The 23,494-nt window shown below is 39.1% G+C and overlaps 1 protein-coding gene and 5 non-coding genes across 6 annotated transcripts in view; all 6 read left to right on the top strand.

Annotated features, from left to right (window-relative positions):
• LOC145984974 (von Willebrand factor A domain-containing protein 8-like) overlaps nt 1-23,494 on the top strand; it is a 443,428-nt gene that overhangs the window by 81,611 nt on the left and 338,323 nt on the right. The window lies entirely within an intron of this gene.
• Nucleotides 11,537-11,698, top strand: LOC145986063 (U1 spliceosomal RNA). Its single transcript, XR_014441509.1, has one exon. It is a non-coding gene; the product is annotated as a U1 spliceosomal RNA (small nuclear RNA).
• LOC145986046 (U1 spliceosomal RNA) lies at nt 14,202-14,363 on the top strand. The gene has a single exon (XR_014441492.1). It is a non-coding gene; the product is annotated as a U1 spliceosomal RNA (small nuclear RNA).
• Nucleotides 16,783-16,944, top strand: LOC145986045 (U1 spliceosomal RNA). Its single transcript, XR_014441491.1, has one exon. It is a non-coding gene; the product is annotated as a U1 spliceosomal RNA (small nuclear RNA).
• On the top strand, nt 19,363-19,524 carry LOC145986044 (U1 spliceosomal RNA). The gene has a single exon (XR_014441490.1). It is a non-coding gene; the product is annotated as a U1 spliceosomal RNA (small nuclear RNA).
• On the top strand, nt 21,943-22,104 carry LOC145986139 (U1 spliceosomal RNA). The gene has a single exon (XR_014441571.1). It is a non-coding gene; the product is annotated as a U1 spliceosomal RNA (small nuclear RNA).

The raw sequence follows: 23,494 nt of genomic DNA, 5'->3' as shown, positions 1-23,494 counted from the left end.
GTGTTATTCGTGAGTGTCTCTTCATGAGTTTCATATTTCATCATTGATTCTCATCGTCGCGATTAGCCAAAGTGGCAGTGGTAGAAAAGCGACGCAAAATCAATCATTGTGCGACCCTTTTAACAACACTCAATGTAAACGACATCGTGCCTAGATCTGCACACTCTCTTTTTTGAGACACTAAAGTACTGCCTGGGGTGCGGTTGGATTACATACTGTTATTTGCGTTAAAGTATTTAACGATTTTAAAATTTCAAAAGAACGTTAACTGGTTCCCCAAAAATTATACGTACACATGAAATAAACATTTATAAATATGATTTTAAACGAGAAGACTTACCTTACAGCGCAGTAATGTTCTTGTGTCTTCACAGATTTCGGAGTAGTAACAACAGTAAGCACTTCGTCGTAGAATTCAACTAAAAGTGATTTCGAAAATCGCGGAGCTAGGAATTTCTATCAAGTTTAGTTAGTGACTAAGATAAATAGAACCGAAGGAGTCGAGGATGCAGGTCTACTCGTTTGCCTTTGTGGTTTGGAGGGACATTACACAAGAACCTTCCCAATAGCTCAGTGTCCCCCTGTAATCGAGAGGTCCCAGGTTCGATCACCGGTGGAGGCACATTGTCCATTGGTTCGATTGTTGGTTTGAGTTTTTTTGTTTTAAGTCCACTTTATGCACAGATAGTCTAATTTGGACTGAATCTACAGCGGACCTGTAGCGATATATAAGCAAAGGGGGTTGAAGTCTAGGGCGCCATCTTATTACTATCATGTGACCATTTTTATTACCTTTTTGTTACTAGTTATAATGGATGCGCTATAGTGTGTTTATGTGCGCATTAAAAATATATTGCACCACGCAAGGGCGTCCGCACGAGGGAGGAGGGGGGCACTTGCCCTCCTGAGATATCTGGAAAATGTTTATGTAATTCGAATGGTGAATTTATAGCGATATTTTATTACAAAGAATATTATTTTCTGCGATTTATAGGCTGTCGGTTACAGCAGTTAAGTAATTAATTGCCATGTCCAACAAAGTAACAAGATAAATTTTTTACAATAAAGATTACAATCATGTTGAGTGTCGTAACTAGGGGTGTGCGGGAAGGGTTAAGAAAATATTAATAATCCTGGCGTTTGGGCCTGAAAAAAATCTTCATGTCGGGAAATTTTCGAGACGGGACATTTTCAAAATTTCCAGATGCGGTTAAAATCTCCAATTGTACACACGATTTCCCCTTCAAGTGATTGTTTTTGCACTTCTACAATAAACACTGTTATTTCAAGAATTTTCAGACAATCATAGTGCAGAACATAGCAAGAATTAGCCTTTAGAATTTTCGGCTGTTCAAATTACGAAAAGTCTGGATCTTACCTTCTTTATTCACACCTAATTTTTAATTATTAGGTGGAAGTACCTAAATATATAATACGAATCCTTCTTTTGCAAATTCAGCCAACTGTGGCGTATTTTAGTACTGCAAATATATATGTTACACTTTCATATGTTTCTGAGAGTATCCACCATTCAGTTATCTTAAGAACAGGAACAAAAGAAAGAACGAAAGAAAACAAGTGAAATTGTAAAAAAAAAAGTCAAAATTCCTCAGTAAAAGTGCTTCTAATATGGAATACCACTGGAAATGAACGAAAAGGGTCTTATAACACAATATTAATCCATAACTGTTTAGATAAATACAAGTAAAGTAATTATGATGTATTCCGTTTCTGTAAATCTAAAGGACTATATCTACAGGAACCACTTCAATTATACCATTGGCACTGGAGAAACCATCCATGGATTTATTTTCTTCACTAGATGTATTAGGTGTAGGTGACGTTAAAGCGATATCATTGGGAGTATAGGTTATAGTACAAAACATCAGAGGTAGATGAGACAGGAGCGAGAGGTGGCACCCCAAAACTTTTCATGTCCATAACGATATATTACGCAAATTGTTTCTGTAAAAACATAGATCATAGAAACCATGAAGTAAAGCAGATTATGTGGTCTCTATTTGATATCTGTGCATTGTGAAAATGTTCAAAAAAGACTGTTCATCAACAAAGTGATCGGTGTTTATGAAAAGGAAGCAAGGCGAATCAAGTTCCTATTTAAATAGTAGGCTCGAACCTGAACTTGTATACATACCAAAGTTTTTTCAATTCAATTTGAATTTTATGATTTGTAGAGCATTAATAATAATAATAATAATAATAATAATAATAAAGAAGCTGAGGCTGAAGGGCAAGACATGAAATCTTATCCCCCCTCTCCCCGAGGAAAAAACCTGTGGACGACCTTGATATCAACCCAGAATCGGCAAGATTAATTCATTATATCTTCATTACAATTTGGGTTCTGATCAATATAAATAGTGTGCTTTCGTGTGCTAACGAATGCCTAAGAGATAGTACATTTCTGTTGCTCAAAAATACGTTTATTTTGTTGTGGCGATTTTATCTTGATATCAAGTCAGAATCGCCATTATTCATTTATTAATATCTTGATTACACTTATTGCGTTAATTAACCCTAGCTTGCCGGTGCCGTAAGAGAAACTTACTTACTAGAAGGGCCTCACAGGTCGACATTTTTTTGTCACCAAAATTCCAAAACCGTTTTGTTATTGAATCCTGCTTTCTTTGTTGATTATATATATGTGCAGTTATTTATTAGTTAATTATAATTACAAAAAATACCATCATTATTAAAAAAATAACCAATTATTGCATGAGTGTTGCACACATATTTTACCATTTACTAAAACTCACTAAAACATATTTTTTTTAATTAATGCTGTTTGTTGTTTATAGAGGGGTAGTTGTTTATTAATTATAGCAATTAGAAAAATTACTATCATTGCCAACCTATTCTACACTGTCACTGTCATGAGTGTCTCAAATAACACGCATTCAAAGATGAGACGCCTGATAGGCTAATGCATTTTGCCTCCTATTTACATTATATTTATGTTTTTATGAACGAAGGAAATACAGAAATATTGAGAACATCGTAGGGAAGAATCTAATTTATTTTCAATTTTTAATATTTTCAATTTTTCATAAAAATTTTCACAGTTGAGAAGTAGAAAAAATAGAGATGGTGGGCCTGACAAAACTCTCTCACCTCTTCGGGTAAACTAGGGTTAAAATAAATCTTGCCCTTTCATGTGCTAACAAATGCCTAAAAGATAGTACATTTTTGTTGCTGAAAAATATTTTTTTTGTGTGTGTGACAATTTTACTTGATATCAAGCCAGACTCGCAACGATTAATTCATTAACATTTGTGTTCTTTCATGAGATAATGATGTCAAACGTTTGAGATTAACTTTAATAATTTATTAATATCTGGCGATTTCCACTTGACATACGTGGCGGACGAAGCTTCAAGGATTCTATGGAATGCCAAAAGCGGTTGGGTCGTTCGCACTCCTTCCCCTCCCCCCTCCAACCCTGCCGAAATTGTCGAGAAAGGAAAGGACAAGCGCCAACCACCAGGTAAGAGCCCTCCCATGTAAACAATGTTGCCAAACTTAATGTAAATAAAACCAAGTATCCAACCATTTCTGATACAAGAAATTTGAATTTGCGGACCATGAAATACACCTTTCAATAACGTCCCTTAAAGATTTGAAGGTCGCAAGAAAACGTAAAATTATTTTTCTCTTCAATGTATGTAAATGGGGGAAACTCGTCTCTCTTCGAAAAAGAGGGGGGGAAGAAGGAGAAACGGCAAACGGCCGCGCTTGGACGAGAGGCATGATTTCCCTTAAATGCTGTACCAAAAGTAGAGATGACGCCCCCAACAATTCCTCTCTTTGAGCAAACCACTACACAACTATATTGATTTATTACGAGGTCAGTCGTCAACCTTACCAGCAACCAGCGCCCTCCTGATATGTATTAAATATATATATATATATATATCTTTTTCTTGGCATTATATTTAATAGTGTAATAACACTTGGATACAAGAACACCTGCTTATGTTCTTTCAAAAAATAAATATCAGAACTTAGAGCGAAATTTTAAGAAACTACTTTTCCTCCGTGCATGGAAATGTTGATAGAAACATAGAACATTTAGACTATACACCATCTAACGATTTTTCTTACGCTCTGGGAAGCCAGAAGTTTTAAGGTTTCGACTTTCGGTATTTTTGCCTCATTGTTCTCTCTTGTATTCTCACAATACCATTTGAAATCTATGAGAATAGAAAAGTGAAAATAAATTACCGAATGCAAATGCAGTAATCAATTTTGATGCTCCTGAAACATGTAATTACAATCTTACATTTAAGCTGCTATTGGAGCTTGATCTTGTCAAATTAGGAATGGTTTCCTGAAGGCTGTATAATACGTCATCCAAAGGTAGTTCTGTAATTTTTCTGAATGGAACTATTGATTCCTCTTCAAGTTCAGAGAGTACTGTGGATTTGATCTTTTTCGGCGAGAAGTAGATTAAAAAGGAGGATATAATGTCCCCAAAGCGTGACAATAGTGTTCTAAGATTAAGTTCGTGTTCGAATTATAGGCTGTGGGAGGGATTTCAACAGCATTGCAGGAACGCTCCCTATAATTTTAGGCGATACTTCTTAAATATTAATGTACCCGTGACACTGAAAGGAAAGCATCCTTGGCAGTGGTTTCATGAGTGCCAATTGGGAAACACCGTCTTCTCCGTGTGTAGCAATTCCCACGAGAACAAAAAAGTTATTCCATTCCCATCCGAGTAGACAATTTCTACTAATATTGGATCAAACATTCCACAAAGGCACACGTGATGTTAAGTGGCAATCTCCCCCCCCCCCCCCCCCGGCCATACACACTCGATCCCCTTGAATAGTTACGATCTCGCTACTGAAATTCCTGTATTTAAGTCCTGGTGGTTTAGGTGTGGGTGTTTATTGTAAGTGTCCCTCCACTAGCATGTAAGTACGTACAGTCAGAGAAAGTAGTTTGTGGGCCACAAGACCTACGATATCATAACATCTTATGGCGATCTCCTACTCCGGCGAAAAGTTTGAGCATTTTCCATGTAAGCTTATGGAGTAAATTTGGTCATGATTATCTCGAGAACCAGTCGACAGAAAAATTTCAAATTTTAACTGAACACCGAGAAAGGATGTTTCTAGAGAACCACTGATTAATATTTTCATTTTCTGCACCAACGTCTCGAAAATTAATTATTTTTTTTTATTTGCATTATTATCACTTTTCTTGAAAGGGCAACACTGCTGCCGGCCGGCGAGCTCACTGCAGGTGCTCGCGGTCGCCTAACGACCTTGAAGAAAGAAGGTTGGAATATGGCGGGTGGTTTAGAACAACACGCAACAGGTTTAGAAGATGAACAAAAAGCAACATGTCTTTTGAACTTCTAACTGGATAGCTTTTAAATTGTAGACTGGAAATGGTGGAATAAAATTGTTGAACTGTGGTCCGAACCCACGAAAATATGAAGTTGGGATGTGATGCGAGAATATGCGTCAACTCACTGCGAGGATGAATTATGTTTATAAAGCCTCCCGTAACGGGGCTGGTTGTGGCATTATTATTGTTAGTGTAAAATACACCATTGCCGATTCTTCATTTATGAATGTAGATCCGGACCATACTTTGTAAGTATAAATAACACGTTGTTTATATAAATATATATATGTAAAAATTTCTGCCTCGACCGAGTATCGAACCCCTCGATTACAAAACGAGAAACGCTTTAGAGTGCAACTTGTTTGAAGCATAGCCTCCGGCACCTTTATACATGAATTACATATGCTGTTTAACACAGAAACTTATGTTTATCTTTTGTTTTAATCTGCGTTTGAAGTGTAAAATTGTGTCTGTGAGAATGTTCAAAGAAACCGTGGGAGAGGTGTACTTTTTTTGATGTAATGTGGTGAAAATGAGACAGTGCATAGTGTAGTGTTAGTCGTGCTAGCCGGAGCAAGAGATAAGCGAGGTATACCGGTGTGGGTCGGAGGACGTACTGTCCCAGGCGCTGGCATAGTGCAGCTTTGTTTGCCTAGGTGGCAGCACCTTACACAACATCCCCCTTCTTTATTGAAGCTAGGTTTGTTTACATATGCTACATAAATCTTACATCTTATTACAAGACATTTTAAACAAAGTTTCTGTCTCTTAACTCAAATTGAAGAACAGTAAATGTTTTAACCAAACATAAAAATTACACATTTAACAATTTTCTCCACAACCATTAACAAGAACGAATAATATCAAATAATATCTTAACCTACGTAATCCTTCATCCATCCTGGAGGGTTTCTTTGCCTTCGAGGATGCATATACACCAAACTTTCAGCTTCTAACTTATTTTCTTTATTATTATTATCTCGTCCTGGTGTAGCTGGATTTACTCTGGGTTGAGCCCTTTCAGGAAATGTAATATCATCCCTGTCCATTACCTGAGGAGCAGGGACGAGGAGCCATCTGTTTCGACGATACGTATCTGTATTCGTTTGTATTAAGTATGATCTAGGATATTTCAATTTAGTTTTAACTGTACCATATTGCTTTAAATCCTTGACCCAGATCCTCTCACCTACCTTTAGGTATCTTAAATGTCTAACTCTGTGCCTTTTGTTGTAATTGTCAGCTTGTTTGTTCTTTAAATTCTTATTCTTGTACAAAATTTGGCTACGATTCAACACTTTAGGTAGTAATTTTACAGGTAACATCGGTAAATCTGATCTTAATTTCCTGTTCAGAAATAATTCTGCAGGAGAATAACCATTCGCTAATGGAGTATTTCTATAGGCAAGCAAACCTTTATATATGTCATCATTCTTCATTAACAAATGTTTAGCAATTTTAACAGTAGCTTCTACTTGTCCTTGAGACTGACTATGATATGGCGAACCTGTCTGATGAATAAAGTTATACTCCTTAGCAAAACAGCGAAATTTGTACTGAAACTGCGGTCCATTATCAGATCTAATTACATTACAAACACCATATCTAGCAAACATTTGCTTCATTTTTGTGATTATCACATCTTCAGTCATTTGTTTCAACGGAAATATCTCAAAAAACTTTGAGTAGTAATCTGTGGCAATAAGGTACCATACACCTTTACATTTAAACAAATCTACTCCCACCTGTTCCACGGTCCATCAGGTAAACTTTCCCTTAAAAATGGCTCTTTACAGTTACCTCTTATTTCAATACATTGAGAGCAGTTTTTCACTAAAGCGTCAAGTTGTGAACCAAGTCCTATCCACCATACTGACATCTGTGCTCGACGTCTACATTTCGTTATACCCTGATGACCTTGGTGTATGAATTTTAAAACCACCTCTTGTAGCAAACCTTGTGTTACAATACGAGAACCTTTTAACAATATATCATGTATTATTGAGAAATCTAATTTATATTGATAGTAAGGTAACACTTCAACTGCAATTTTACTTTTCTCAGGCCAACCATTCAAAGTATAGTACTTAAGTTTTTTGCATATGTTATCACTTACTTGACACTGTTTAATTTTGTCTAAGTAATAATCTTTCACAGGACAGTGTTGAATAACAAAATTTACAAAAGCATGAACTTCTTCACCTAATTCCTCTCTCTCCCAGCCATCAATAGGATTTCTGGACAGAAAATCTGCTAATATTAGTTCACGGCCTGGTACATAATTAACTGTATAGTCATACCTCATTAACCTTATTCTAAATCTTTGCAATCTTGGAGTTAACTCATCAATGTTCTTAGAACCCAAAATCTGAATTAATGGTTTATGATCAATTTCCAAATTCACTTTTAGACCTGAAACATATTCCGAAAATTTTTCCATAGCCCACGTTAAAGCTAAAGCTTCCTTTTCAATCTGTGCATACCTTTGTTCTGTAGGTGTTAATTTTCTAGAAACATAAGCAACGATTTCTCTTTTTGCACCTTTCATTTGAAATAACACAGCACCTATGCCATATAAAGATGAATCTGCACTAACAATGCACTGTTTACTAGGATCAAAATATGGTAAGGTTGGGGTTGTAGTTAGAGCTTGCTGTAGCATTTTGTAACTACATTCTTGTTCCGCACCCCAATTAAATTCTACACCATCTTTAAGCAAACCAGTTAAAGGTGCTAAAATATCTGATTTATTTGGAATAAATTTTCCTGCATAGTTAACCATACCCAAGTATGTTTGAAGCTCTGATTTGCAAGTAGGTCTTTCCATGTTTACAATAGATTTTACCCTCTCCAGGTCTATCGAAATACCTTTCTCAGACAGGATATGACCCAAATACTTAACTTTAGTTACACCAAAGATACTTTTGCTTTTGTTAATAGTAATACCTTCTGCTTTCAGTTTATTTAAGACTCTTTTAAGAGCTTCATCATGTTCTTCTATAGTACTCCCAAAGCACAATATGTCATCTACATGAAAAATTAAATTTTTTTCACCTTGCAACAACATGGAAATTTGTGTTGTGAAGCACTCCGGAGCACAAGAAATCCCAAATGGCATACGCAAAAATTTAAATCTTCCAAATGGACAAATGAAGGTAGTTAACAGTTGACTATTTTCATCTAATTTTACTTGATAAAACGAGGTATTTATATCAATTTTACTGAAATACCTTGCTCCCTTTAATTGTGCAAGAGTTGATTCTACTTTTGGCATAGGGAAATGTGGCCTTAACACCCACTCATTTAACTTTGTATAATCATAACATAGCCTAACGTCATTACCTTTAGGCACACACACAATAGGTCTAACCCAGTCTGTTACTACTTCTACTGGTTCAATTATTTTCAGTTTTTTCAAACGGTTAATCTCTACTAGTTTTTTCAACATTGGTATGGGTACTACTCTTGGTACAACCTGTACATATGGTTTTGCATTAGGTTTCATAGTAATAGAAACTGTTTTCTTAAATTCTCCAATGTTTTGAAACAATTTACAATATTCTGGTTAATTAATATCAACTTTTGTGAAAGATCGTAAGTCTTTTTGCAGATTATTTACATTCAGCATTTCCAAAGCAGTGACTGCATTTCGACCAAGCAATGGTTTTTGCAACCCTTCTACCACATATACCCTTGTACAAAATTCCTTGCCTTTAAAGCATAATGTAAAATTCGTAGTACCTAACACCTTTAATTGTGTACCATCGGGTCCTTTAAGGCCCGATTGCTTTGCATTTAAATTACACAACATGTTTGGAAATAACACTTTATCAGGTACACATACACAATCAGCACCTGTATCGATCAGAAAATTAACATTATCGCCAAGTTCCTTAATGAAAATTGAACGATATCAACTGAAGTCTGAATTAGAAGTAGATCCTTTAATATTTCCTACAAAATTATCTTCCACACTCGATTTTTCGTTAGTGTTTTGTTCATTCACATTACCAAATTCAAAATGATCGATTGTTTTCGTGTTTCTCTTCCTACAAACTCGAAAAAAATGTCCTACTTTTTTACAGTACCTGCACGCCACTGTTCTAGCTGGGCAATCCTTTAATTTCGAGTGAAATGGTCCTCCACAGAAGGGACAATACTTCGGTTTCTCTAAGTTTGTATTGTACTTACTCCGAGCTGCTGGTCGAGAATTACCTCCCCTGTACGTTGCACTTCCGGTCCCGGTTCTACTAGCGTAGTCCTTCCCGGTCGTCTGTTGGCGTCGTCTGGTCACTTGATGTACCTGACCTTGGTCGGCAATTTCATGTGAATTCTTCTGTTGTTGTTCCTACTGCTTAACCCAATTAACTGCCTCCGCAAGCGTCAATTCTCGCTGCATCTGTAGTTTGTCGGACACACGCGTATCAGCTACGCCCACGACGATCCTGTCCCGAATCATGTCGTCCTTGAGATTACCAAACTCGCAATGTTCAGCCAGTCTATGCAGATCCGTGATAAAACACGTCAGCTGGTTCCCCCACATTTTGCCCTCTGGTATTAAACTTATATCGTTCAAAACTTACGTTACGATGTGGCAGAAACACAGAATCGAACTTGTTCATCAAGTCGCTCACTGAACGTGGTTCCGGGAAACGCAACAAATATTCCTCACTTTGTGAACCCATTACGTATAGAAGTAGGTGGATTTTTTCGTCCTCAGTTTTGTTAACCAGGTCCGAAACACTTCGATAACGTTCGAACCTTTTTCTCCATAATGGCCACAGTTCTGGTCGAACAAAGTCAAATTGTTCAGGAGGATTCACATTCACTAGCGAATGCAAAGAGTTGCCGGTTACCGACGAATCACTATTGTTAGGCATGTTTAAGACTCACGTACCTTGTTTTCTGTTCTCAAAAAAGTTTAGTAGAGCCACGATATCTGGATCCCATGTTAGCTATTCCACTCTTCCGTTCGACCGAATGCGGATCCCACCGCTGCCACCATGTAGTGTTAGTCGTGCTAGCCGGAGCAAGAGATAAGCGAGGTATACCGGTGTGGGTCGGAGGACGTACTGTCCCAGGCACTGGCATAGTGCAGCTTTGTTTGCCTAGGTGACAGCACCTTACACAACACATAGGAGAATTTTGCCATCCCTGCGTCCCCCAGCCCTCCGAACACTGTTTTTAGCGAACGTTTTTGATTTGACAATTTTGCATGTAATAGACACAAGGAGAAATATTATTTCGTTGTCGATAAGTTTTTCAAAGTTTAAGTGGAATTTGTTGTCCGGTAGGCTAATCGGGACTGGACGTTCAGTTTAGAGTGGAACCGAAGCAGAGTGGAATGTTGCTCCACTGGAAGTGAATGCAGTACAGCGGTAGCAGTAGGCCATCAGGAACACCCGATATTTCTCTTGGAGGACAAGCAACCCGAAATGAAACCGACAAGTGCAATTTGGGATGTGATTGAGGAGGAGACAGGTAATGCAACTGAAGACAAGAAGGCATCTTCCAACGAGTATAGATATTCTTCTTCACTCACGGGACAAGACGTGAACGCGTCAGGTCTTCTCGGTACGGTACATCCCTCTCGCATTTCCTCCCTTAACGTTTCTGATAAACGACAAATTGTGTTCCAGCCATCATTTGGAATTTCTTGCGTGAAGAAAACCCAAAGCATTCCCGTCGATATCAGTCCACTTTCTTTCCTTTTTTGACAAGAAAATGTCCATTCTTCAAGAGCACACGAGTGGAACCCGTCCTATTTCCGAGCGTGAATCGGAGAAGGTTATTTTCAGATATGCAATAATTGAACTGTATACCCCGTGAACCTGAAGGGGACAGAAAACGAGAAGGCCAGCCAGCAACATTCGTATGTGAAAGTTGAACGTAGTGTGGATAATGTTGGAGTAAGTAAACGTTTCTCAATAGATGGCAGCACAAGGAGTAGCTTCTTTTCCTCCCTTAAAAAGTTGGTTCAAAGTTTACTTGTGAAGATAACTTGAACACATTTAGTTGTATATATATTGTCTGTGTAAAGTAATTATAGTAATTATAAGTTATAATTGACAAGTTGCGAAACACTTTCCGATATGCGTAAACACTCGATGAGAGTTAGTTGAGAAGATAGAGTAGGGTGTGAGAGGTTTCCGGTCGAGGCATACTTACCTGGCGTAGGGGTTACCGTGATTAGCAAGGCTGTTCCCCCGGGGTGAGGCTCTTCCATTGCACTTCGGTTGGGCTGACCCCCGCGAATATCCCAAACGTGGATATCTCGGGTGTGTAATTTTTGTTAGTTGGGACTGCGTTCGCGCCGTCCCTGAAAAATAAATGTAGAACAAAAAATGTATGTTTTGGTAATGTTAAGTTCGGTCGGTTTTTTGGGAGTATTGTTTCGTGATAAACTTGTTGAAAGCTGCGATCCGTTCAGAAGTTTCGTTCGCCAAGAAATTGGCTGACCCAATCGGAAAGGACAGACCAGATGGACGATCTGTTTTCTTTCTGCCTGCCTACAAGACCCAATGAGATCAGAGAAGAAAGTTTTGGGAAAATTCAATAAATAATCTTTCAAGGGATTTGACGTTGTCACCCGTCCTCATTTGGAACCTAACGAACCGCACCTCGCTCTCTGTTTCGAACATGGAAATCGGGACTCCCTTTGCTTCCAGAGCCTTAACGCGTGCACTGCATGGCGTAGAATGTAGTAAGCGGTAACATAACATCCAACCTTCATAATGTTGGTAGTCGTCCTGCATATTAGCAGAGATCTTAAAGATGTTTTCGTTGCGTCGAAATTACCATTACAATAACGAATTCGCGTGAATAAACAGTTGTCTGATTTTTAAGAATTTTTTAAGACTACATTTAACCAGAGAGCATATTTATAATGAAAGGTATTCCCTCATGGAAACTCAACCACGTCGTACCAGTATCTGGTGCTTGAAACAATGCATCCTTTGGTAGAAAAATAAACCAATAAAATGAACTTGTTTTTCTTGCTTGTTGAATTCATAATACTTAGGTTTCCAAATTCAAATTGTCCACTTTATGTATTAATATTGGCTTCTACTTCACCGCCCGTTGAAGGCATGACCATTTGAAAAAGTTGTGCTGCAATAGTTACGAATGTATACCTTACATTGGAAGAGATTTGACAAATAGGCTAGCTGAATTATGCTAGAAATAATCGCAAGTGACAGGAGGAGAATGAGTGGTTAACGACAATTCTCTACATGCTACGTAAATATTGTGTTTTTCATTTACGTCCCTTTCCTTTGATATTTACTAATTGCGACGACAAGGATGAATAATGGGTACGTGATGAAAGGACACTCGTAAGGCCCACAACATGCCCAGGTTAGGACTCTAACCGAGGGGGCTTCAAGTGACGGGTAAAATTTTTAGTAAATTCGGATGCACTTTTATGTGAAAATTTCTGCTAAACCGATTCTGCTCGACCGTGTTTTTGAGTTTCTGATGTAAATATTCGAGTTTTATTCACAGATAGTTTAACTTGGACCGGACCTACAGTTTAGAGTGGGATCCAAGCCATTATGTGCCTCGACCGAGTATCGAACCCCTCGATTACAAAACGAGAAACGCTTTAGAGTGCGACTTGTTTGAAGCAAAGGCTCCGGCACCTTTATACATGAATTAGATATGCTATTTAACATAGAAACTTATGTTTTTCTTTTGTTTTAATCTGCGTTTGAAGTGTAAAATTGTGTCTGTGAGAATGTTCAAAGAAACCGTGGGAGAGGTGTAGTTTTTTATGTAATGTGGTGAAAATGAGACAGTGCATAGGAGAATTTTGCCAACCCTGCGTCCCCCCTCCCTCCGAACACTGTTTATAGCGAAGGTTTTTGATTTGACAATTTTGCATGTAATAGACACAAGGAGAAATATTATTTCGTTGTCGATAAGTTTTTCAAATTTTAAGTCGAATTTGTTGTCCGGTAGGCTAATCGGGACTGGACGTTCAGTTTAGAGTGGAACCGAAGCAGAGTGGAATGTTGCTCCACTGGAAGTGAATGCAGTACAGCGGTAGCAGTAGGCCATCAGGAACACCCGATATTTCTCTTGGAGGACAAGCAACCCGAAATGAAACCGACAAGTGCAATTTGGGATGTGATTGAGGAGGAGACAGGTAATGCAACTGAAGACAAGAAGGCATCTTCCAACGAGTATAGATATTCTTCTTCACTCACGGGACAAGACGTGAACGCGTCAGGTCTTCTCGGTACGGTACATCCCTCTCGCATTTCCTCCCTTAACGTTTCTGATAAACGACAAATTGTGTTCCAGCCATCATTTGGAATTTCTTGCGTGAAGAAAACCCAAAGCATTCCCGTCGATATCAGTCCACTTTCTTTCCTTTTTTGACAAGAAAATGTCCATTCTTCAAGAGCACACGAGTGGAACCCGTCCTATTACCGAGCGTGAATCGGAGAAGGTTATTTTCAGATATGCAATAATTGAACTGTATACCCCGTGAACCTGAAGGGGACAGAAAACGAGAAGGCCAGCCAGCAACATTCGTATGTGAAAGTTGAACGTAGTGTGGATAATGTTGGAGTAAGTAAACGTTTCTCAATAGATGGCAGCACAAGGAGTAGCTTCTTTTCCTCCCTTAAAAAGTTGGTTCAAAGTTTACTTGTGAAGATAACTTGAACACATTTAGTTGTATATATATTGTCTGTGTAAAGTAATTATAGTAATTATAAGTTATAATTGACAAGTTGCGAAACACTTTCCGATATGCGTAAACACTCGATGAGAGTTAGTTGAGAAGATAGAGTAGGGTGTGAGAGGTTTCCGATCGAGGCATACTTACCTGGCGTAGGGGTTACCGTGATCAGCAAGGCGGTTCCCCCGGGGTGAGGCTCTTCCATTGCACTTCGGTTGGGCTGACCCCCGCGAATATCCCAAACGTGGATATCTCGGGCGTGTGATTTTTGTTAGTTGGGACTGCGTTCGCGCCGTCCCTGAAAAATAAATGTAGAACAAAAAATGTATGTTTTGGTAATGTTAAGTTCGGTCGGTTTCTTGGGAGTATTGTTTCGTGATAAACTTGTTGAAAGCTGCGATCCGTTCAGAAGTTTCGTTCGCCAAGAAATTGGCTGACCCAATCGGAAAGGACAGACCAGATGGACGATCTGTTTTCTTTCTGCCTGCCTACAAGACCCAATGAGATCAGAGAAGAAAGTTTGGGAAAATTCAATAAATAATCTTTCAAGGGATTTGACGTTGTCACCCGTCCTCATTTGGAACCTAACGAACCGCACCTCGCTCTCTGTTTCGAACATGGAAATCGGGACTCCCTTTGCTTCCAGAGCCTTAATGCGTGCACTGCATGGCGTAGAATGTAGTAAGCGGTAACATAACATCCAACCTTCATAATGTTGGTAGTCGTCCTGCATATTAGCAGAGATCTTAAAGATGTTTTCGTTTCGTCGAAATTACCATTACAATAACGAATTCGCGTGAATAAACAGTTGTCTGATTTTTAAGAATTTTTTAAGACTACATTTAACCAGAGAGCATATTTATAATGAAAGGTATTCCCTCATGGAAACTCAACCACGTCGTACCAGTATCTGGTGCTTGAAACAGTGCATCCTTTGGTAAAAAAATAAACCAATAAAATGAACTAGTTTTTCTTGCTTGTTGAATTCATAATACTTAGGTTTCCAAATTCAAATTGTCCACTTTATGTATTAATATTGGCTTCTACTTCACCGCCCGTTGAAGGCATGACCATTTGAAAAAGTTGTGCTGCAATAGTTACGAATGTATACCTTACATTGGAAGAGATTTGACAAATAGGCTAGCTGAATTATGCTAGAAATAATCGCAAGTGACAGGAGGAGAATGAGTGGTTAACGACAATTCTCTACATGCTACGTAAATATTGTGTTTTTCATTTACGTCCCTTTCCTTTGATATTTACTAATTGCGACGACAAGGATGAATAATGGGTACGTGACGAAAAAACACTCACTTTTATGTGAAAATTTCTGCTAAACCGATTCTGCTCGACCGTGTTTTTGAGTTTCTGATGTAAATATTCGAGTTTTATTCACAGATAGTTTAACTTGGACCGGACCTACAGTTTAGAGTGGGATCCAAGCCATTATGTGCCTCGACCGAGTATCGAACCCCTCGATTACAAAACGAGAAACGCTTTAGAGTGCGACTTGTTTGAAGCAAAGGCTCCGGTACCTTTATACATGAATTAGATATGCTATTTAACATAGAAACTTATGTTTTTCTTTTGTTTTAATCTGCGTTTGAAGTGTAAAATTGTGTCTGTGAGAATGTTCAAAGAAACCGTGGGAGAGGTGTAGTTTTTTATGTAATGTGGTGAAAATGAGACAGTGCATAGGAGAATTTTGCTATCCCTGCGTCCCCCCTCCCTCCGAACACTGTTTATAGCGAAGGTTTTTGATTTGACAATTTTGCATGTAATAGACACAAGGAGAAATATTATTTCGTTGTCGATAAGTTTTTCAAATTTTAAGTCGAATTTGTTGTCCGGTAGGCTAATCGGGACTGGACGTTCAGTTTAGAGTGGAACCGAAGCAGAGTGGAATGTTGCTCCACTGGAAGTGAATGCAGTACAGCGGTAGCAGTAGGCCATCAGGAACACCCGATATTTCTCTTGGAGGACAAGCAACCCGAAATGAAACCGACAAGTGCAATTTGGGATGTGATTGAGGAGGAGACAGGTAATGCAACTGAAGACAAGAAGGCATCTTCCAACGAGTATAGATATTCTTCTTCACTCACGGGACAAGACGTGAACGCGTCAGGTCTTCTCGGTACGGTACATCCCTCTCGCATTTCCTCCCTTAACGTTTCTGATAAACGACAAATTGTGTTCCAGCCATCATTTGGAATTTCTTGCGTGAAGAAAACCCAAAGCATTCCCGTCGATATCAGTCCACTTTCTTTCCTTTTTTGACAAGAAAATGTCCATTCTTCAAGAGCACACGAGTGGAACCCGTCCTATTTCCGAGCGTGAATCGGAGAAGGTTATTTTCAGATATGCAATAATTGAACTGTATACCCCGTGAACCTGAAGGGGACAGAAAACGAGAAGGCCAGCCAGCAACATTCGTATGTGAAAGTTGAACGTAGTGTGGATAATGTTGGAGTAAGTAAACGTTTCTCAATAGATGGCAGCACAAGGAGTAGCTTCTTTTCCTCCCTTAAAAAGTTGGTTCAAAGTTTACTTGTGAAGATAACTTGAACACATTTAGTTGTATATATATTGTCTGTGTAAAGTAATTATAGTAATTATAAGTTATAATTGACAAGTTGCGAAACACTTTCCGATATGCGTAAACACTCGATGAGAGTTAGTTGAGAAGATAGAGTAGGGTGTGAGAGGTTTCCGGTCGAGGCATACTTACCTGGCGTAGGGGTTACCGTGATCAGCAAGGCGGTTCCCCCGGGGTGAGGCTCTTCCATTGCACTTCGGTTGGGCTGACCCCCGCGAATATCCCAAACGTGGATATCTCGGGCGTGTGATTTTTGTTAGTTGGGACTGCGTTCGCGCCGTCCCTGAAAAATAAATGTAGAACAAAAAATGTATGTTTTGGTAATGTTAAGTTCGGTCGGTTTCTTGGGAGTATTGTTTCGTGATAAACTTGTTGAAAGCTGCGATCCGTTCAGAAGTTTCGTTCGCCAAGAAATTGGCTGACCCAATCGGAAAGGACAGACCAAATGGACGATCTGTTTTCTTTCTGCCTGCCTACAAGACCCAATGAGATCAGAGAAGAAAGTTTGGGAAAATTCAATAAATAATCTTTCAAGGGATTTGACGTTGTCACCCGTGCTCATTTATAACCTAACGAACCGCACCTCGCTCTCTGTTTCGAACATGGAAATCGGGACTCCCTTTGCTTCCAGAGCCTTAACGCGTGCACTCCATGGCGTAGAATGTAGTAAGCGGTAACATAACATCCAACCTTCATAATGTTGGTAGTCGTCCTGCATATTAGCAGAGATCTTAAAGATGTTTTCGTTGCGTCGAAATTACCATTACAATAACGAATTCGCGTGAATAAACAGTTGTCTGATTTTTAAGAATTTTTTAAGACTACATTTAACCAGAGAGCATATTTATAATGAAAGGTATTCCCTCATGGAAACTCAACCACGTCGTACCAGTATCTGGTGCTTGAAACAATGCATCCTTTGGTAAAAAAATAAACCAATAAAATGAACTAGTTTTTCTTGCTTGTTGAATTCATAATACTTAGGTTTCCAAATTCAAATTGTCCACTTTATGTATTAATATTGGCTTCTACTTCACCGCCCGTTGAAGGCATGACCATTTGAAAAAGTTGTGGTGCAATAGTTACGAATGTATACCTTACATTGGAAGAGATTTGACAAATAGGCTAGCTGAATTATGCTAGAAATAATCGCAAGTGACAGGAGGAGAATGAGTGGTTAACGACAATTCTCTACATGCTACGTAAATATTGTGTTTTTCATTTACGTCCCTTTCCTTTGATATTTACTAATTGCGACGACAAGGATGAATAATGGGTACGTGACGAAAGGACACTCACTTTTATGTGAAAATTTCTGCTAAACCGATTCTGCTCGACCGTGTTTTTGAGTTTCTGATGTAAATATTCGAGTTTTATTCACAGATAGTTTAACTTGGACCGGACCTACAGTTTAGAGTGGGATCCAAGCCATTATGTGCCTCGACCGAGTATCGAACCCCTCGATTACAAAACGAGAAACGCTTTAGAGTGCGACTTGTTTGAAGCAAAGGCTCCGGTACCTTTATACATGAATTAGATATGCTATTTAACATAGAAACTTATGTTTTTCTTTTGTTTTAATCTGCGTTTGAAGTGTAAAATTGTGTCTGTGAGAATGTTCAAAGAAACCGTGGGAGAGGTGTAGTTTTTTATGTAATGTGGTGAAAATGAGACAGTGCATAGGAGAATTTTGCCATCCCTGCGTCCCCCCTCCCTCCGAACATTGTTTATAGCGAAGGTTTTTGATTTGACAATTTTGCATGTAATAGACACAAGGAGAAATATTATTTCGTTGTCGATAAGTTTTTCAAAGTTTAAGTGGAATTTGTTGTCCGTAGGCTAATTGGGACTGGACGTTCAGTTTAGAGTGGAACCGAAGCAGAGTGGAATGTTGCTCCACTGGAAGTGAATGCAGTACAGCGGTAGCAGTAGTCCATCAGGAACACCCGATATTTCTCTTGGAGGACAAGCAACCCGAAATGAAACCGACAAGTGCAATTTGGGATGTGATTGAGGAGGAGACAGGTAATGCAACTGAAGACAAGAAGGCATCTTCCAACGAGTATAGATATTCTTCTTCACTCACGGGACAAGACGTGAACGCGTCAGGTCTTCTCGGTACGGTACATCCCTCTCGCATTTCCTCCCTTAACGTTTCTGATAAACGACAAATTGTGTTCCAGCCATCATTTGGAATTTCTTGCGTGAAGAAAACCCAAAGCATTCCCGTCGATATCAGTCCACTTTCTTTCCTTTTTTGACAAGAAAATGTCCATTCTTCAAGAGCACACGAGTGGAACCCGTCCTATTTCCGAGCGTGAATCGGAGAAGGTTATTTTCAGATATGCAATAATTGAACTGTATACCCCGTGAACCTGAAGGGGACAGAAAACGAGAAGGCCAGCCAGCAACATTCGTATGTGAAAGTTGAACGTAGTGTGGATAATGTTGGAGTAAGTAAACGTTTCTCAATAGATGGCAGCACAAGGAGTAGCTTCTTTTCCTCCCTTAAAAAGTTGGTTCAAAGTTTACTTGTGAAGATAACTTGAACACATTTAGTTGTATATATATTGTCTGTGTAAAGTAATTATAGTAATTATAAGTTATAATTGACAAGTTGCGAAACACTTTCCGATATGCGTAAACACTCGATGAGAGTTAGTTGAGAAGATAGAGTAGGGTGTGAGAGGTTTCCGGTCGAGGCATACTTACCTGGCGTAGGGGTTACCGTGATCAGCAAGGCGGTTCCCCCGGGGTGAGGCTCTTCCATTGCACTTCGGTTGGGCTGACCCCCGCGAATATCCCAAACGTGGATATCTCGGGCGTGTGATTTTTGTTAGTTGGGACTGCGTTCGCGCCGTCCCTGAAAAATAAATGTAGAACAAAAAATGTATGTTTTGGTAATGTTAAGTTCGGTCGGTTTCTTGGGAGTATTGTTTCGTGATAAACTTGTTGAAAGCTGCGATCCGTTCAGAAGTTTCGTTCGCCAAGAAATTGGCTGACCCAATCGGAAAGGACAGACCAAATGGACGATCTGTTTTCTTTCTGCCTGCCTACAAGACCCAATGAGATCAGAGAAGAAAGTTTGGGAAAATTCAATAAATAATCTTTCAAGGGATTTGACGTTGTCACCCGTCCTCATTTATAACCTAACGAACCGCACCTCGCTCTCTGTTTCGAACATGGAAATCGGGACTCCCTTTGCTTCCAGAGCCTTAACGCGTGCACTCCATGGCGTAGAATGTAGTAAGCGGTAACATAACATCCAACCTTCATAATGTTGGTAGTCGTCCTGCATATTAGCAGAGATCTTAAAGATGTTTTCGTTGCGTCGAAATTACCATTACAATAACGAATTCGCGTGAATAAACAGTTGTCTGATTTTTAAGAATTTTTTAAGACTACATTTAACCAGAGAGCATATTTATAATGAAAGGTATTCCCTCATGGAAACTCAACCACGTCGTACCAGTATCTGGTGCTTGAAACAATGCATCCTTTGGTAAAAAAATAAACCAATAAAATGAACTAGTTTTTCTTGCTTGTTGAATTCATAATACTTAGGTTTCCAAATTCAAATTGTCCACTTTATGTATTAATATTGGCTTCTACTTCACCGCCCGTTGAAGGCATGACCATTTGAAAAAGTTGTGCTGCAATAGTTACGAATGTATACCTTACATTGGAAGAGATTTGACAAATAGGCTAGCTGAATTATGCTAGAAATAATCGCAAGTGACAGGAGGAGAATGAGTGGTTAACGACAATTCTCTACATGCTACGTAAATATTGTGTTTTTCATTTACGTCCCTTTCCTTTGATATTTACTAATTGCGACGACAAGGATGAATAATGGGTACGTGACGAAAGGACACTCACTTTTATGTGAAAATTTCTGCTAAACCGATTCTGCTCGACCGTGTTTTTGAGTTTCTGATGTAAATATTCGAGTTTTATTCACAGATAGTTTAACTTGGACCGGACCTACAGTTTAGAGTGGGATCCAAGCCATTATGTGCCTCGACCGAGTATCGAACCCCTCGATTACAAAACGAGAAACGCTTTAGAGTGCGACTTGTTTGAAGCAAAGGCTCCGGTACCTTTATACATGAATTAGATATGCTATTTAACATAGAAACTTATGTTTTTCTTTTGTTTTAATCTGCGTTTGAAGTGTAAAATTGTGTCTGTGAGAATGTTCAAAGAAACCGTGGGAGAGGTGTAGTTTTTTATGTAATGTGGTGAAAATGAGACAGTGCATAGGAGAATTTTGCCATCCCTGCGTCCCCCCTCCCTCCGAACATTGTTTATAGCGAAGGTTTTTGATTTGACAATTTTGCATGTAATAGACACAAGGAGAAATATTATTTCGTTGTCGATAAGTTTTTCAAAGTTTAAGTGGAATTTGTTGTCCGTAGGCTAATTGGGACTGGACGTTCAGTTTAGAGTGGAACCGAAGCAGAGTGGAATGTTGCTCCACTGGAAGTGAATGCAGTACAGCGGTAGCAGTAGTCCATCAGGAACACCCGATATTTCTCTTGGAGGACAAGCAACCCGAAATGAAACCGACAAGTGCAATTTGGGATGTGATTGAGGAGGAGACAGGTAATGCAACTGAAGACAAGAAGGCATCTTCCAACGAGTATAGATATTCTTCTTCACTCACGGGACAAGACGTGAACGCGTCAGGTCTTCTCGGTACGGTACATCCCTCTCGCATTTCCTCCCTTAACGTTTCTGATAAACGACAAATTGTGTTCCAGCCATCATTTGGAATTTCTTGCGTGAAGAAAACCCAAAGCATTCCCGTCGATATCAGTCCACTTTCTTTCCTTTTTTGACAAGAAAATGTCCATTCTTCAAGAGCACACGAGTGGAACCCGTCCTATTTCCGAGCGTGAATCGGAGAAGGTTATTTTCAGATATGCAATAATTGAACTGTATACCCCGTGAACCTGAAGGGGACAGAAAACGAGAAGGCCAGCCAGCAACATTCGTATGTGAAAGTTGAACGTAGTGTGGATAATGTTGGAGTAAGTAAACGTTTCTCAATAGATGGCAGCACAAGGAGTAGCTTCTTTTCCTCCCTTAAAAAGTTGGTTCAAAGTTTACTTGTGAAGATAACTTGAACACATTTAGTTGTATATATATTGTCTGTGTAAAGTAATTATAGTAATTATAAGTTATAATTGACAAGTTGCGAAACACTTTCCGATATGCGTAAACACTCGATGAGAGTTAGTTGAGAAGATAGAGTAGGGTGTGAGAGGTTTCCGGTCGAGGCATACTTACCTGGCGTAGGGGTTACCGTGATCAGCAAGGCGGTTCCCCCGGGGTGAGGCTCTTCCATTGCACTTCGGTTGGGCTGACCCCCGCGAATATCCCAAACGTGGATATCTCGGGTGTGTAATTTTTGTTAGTTGGGACTGCGTTCGCGCCGTCCCTGAAAAATAAATGTAGAACAAAAAATGTATGTTTTGGTAATGTTAAGTTCGGTCGGTTTCTTGGGAGTATTGTTTCGTGATAAACTTGTTGAAAGCTGCGATCCGTTCAGAAGTTTCGTTCGCCAAGAAATTGGCTGACCCAATCGGAAAGGACAGACCAAATGGACGATCTGTTTTCTTTCTGCCTGCCTACAAGACCCAATGAGATCAGAGAAGAAAGTTTGGGAAAATTCAATAAATAATCTTTCAAGGGATTTGACGTTGTCACCCGTCCTCATTTATAACCTAACGAACCGCACCTCGCTCTCTGTTTCGAACATGGAAATCGGGACTCCCTTTGCTTCCAGAGCCTTAACGCGTGCACTCCATGGCGTAGAATGTAGTAAGCGGTAACATAACATCCAACCTTCATAATGTTGGTAGTCGTCCTGCATATTAGCAGAGATCTTAAAGATGTTTTCGTTGCGTCGAAATTACCATTACAATAACGAATTCGCGTGAATAAACAGTTGTCTGATTTTTAAGAATTTTTTAAGACTACATTTAACCAGAGAGCATATTTATAATGAAAGGTATTCCCTCATGGAAACTCAACCACGTCGTACCAGAGTCTGGTGCTTGAAACAATGCATCCTTTGGTAGAAAAATAAACCAATAAAATGAACTAGTTTTTCTTGCTTGTTGAATACATAATACTTAGGTTTCCAAATTCAAATTGTCCATTTTATGTATTAATATTGGCTTCTACTTCACCGCCCGTTGAAGGCATGACCATTTGAAAAAGTTGTGCTGCAATAGTTACGAATGTATACCTTACATTGGAAGAGATTTGACAAATAGGCTAGCTGAATTATGCTAGAAATAATCGCAAGTGACAGGAGGAGAATGAGTGGTTAACGACAATTCTCTACATGCTACGCAAATATTGTGTTTTTCATTTACGTCCCTTTCCTTTGATATTTACTAATTGCGACGACAAGGATGAATAATGGGTACGTGACGAAAGGACACTCGTAAGGCCCACAACATGCCCAGGTTAGGACTCTAACCGAGGGGGCTTCAAGTGACGGGTAAAATTTTTAGTAAATTCGGATGCACTTTTATGTGAAAATTTCTGCTAAACCGATTCTGCTCGACCGTGTTTTTGAGTTTCTGATGTAAATATTCGAGTTTTATTCACAGATAGTTTAACTTGGACCGGACCTACAGTTTAGAGTGGAATCCAAGCCATTATGTGCCTCGACCGAGTATCGAACCCCTCGATTACAAAACGAGAAACGCTTTAGAGTGCGACTTGTTTGAAGCAAAGGCTCCGGCACCTTTATACATGAATTAGATATGCTATTTAACATAGAAACTTATGTTTTTCTTTTGTTTTAATCTGCGTTTGAA

Source organism: Lepisma saccharinum, chromosome 3, assembly GCF_977018435.1.
Source record: "Lepisma saccharinum chromosome 3, izLepSacc3.1, whole genome shotgun sequence".
NCBI classification, from domain to species: domain Eukaryota; kingdom Metazoa; phylum Arthropoda; class Insecta; order Zygentoma; family Lepismatidae; genus Lepisma; species Lepisma saccharinum.
Note: the sequence above shows the minus strand (reverse complement) of the source record. Positions and strands in the feature narration are given on the sequence as shown.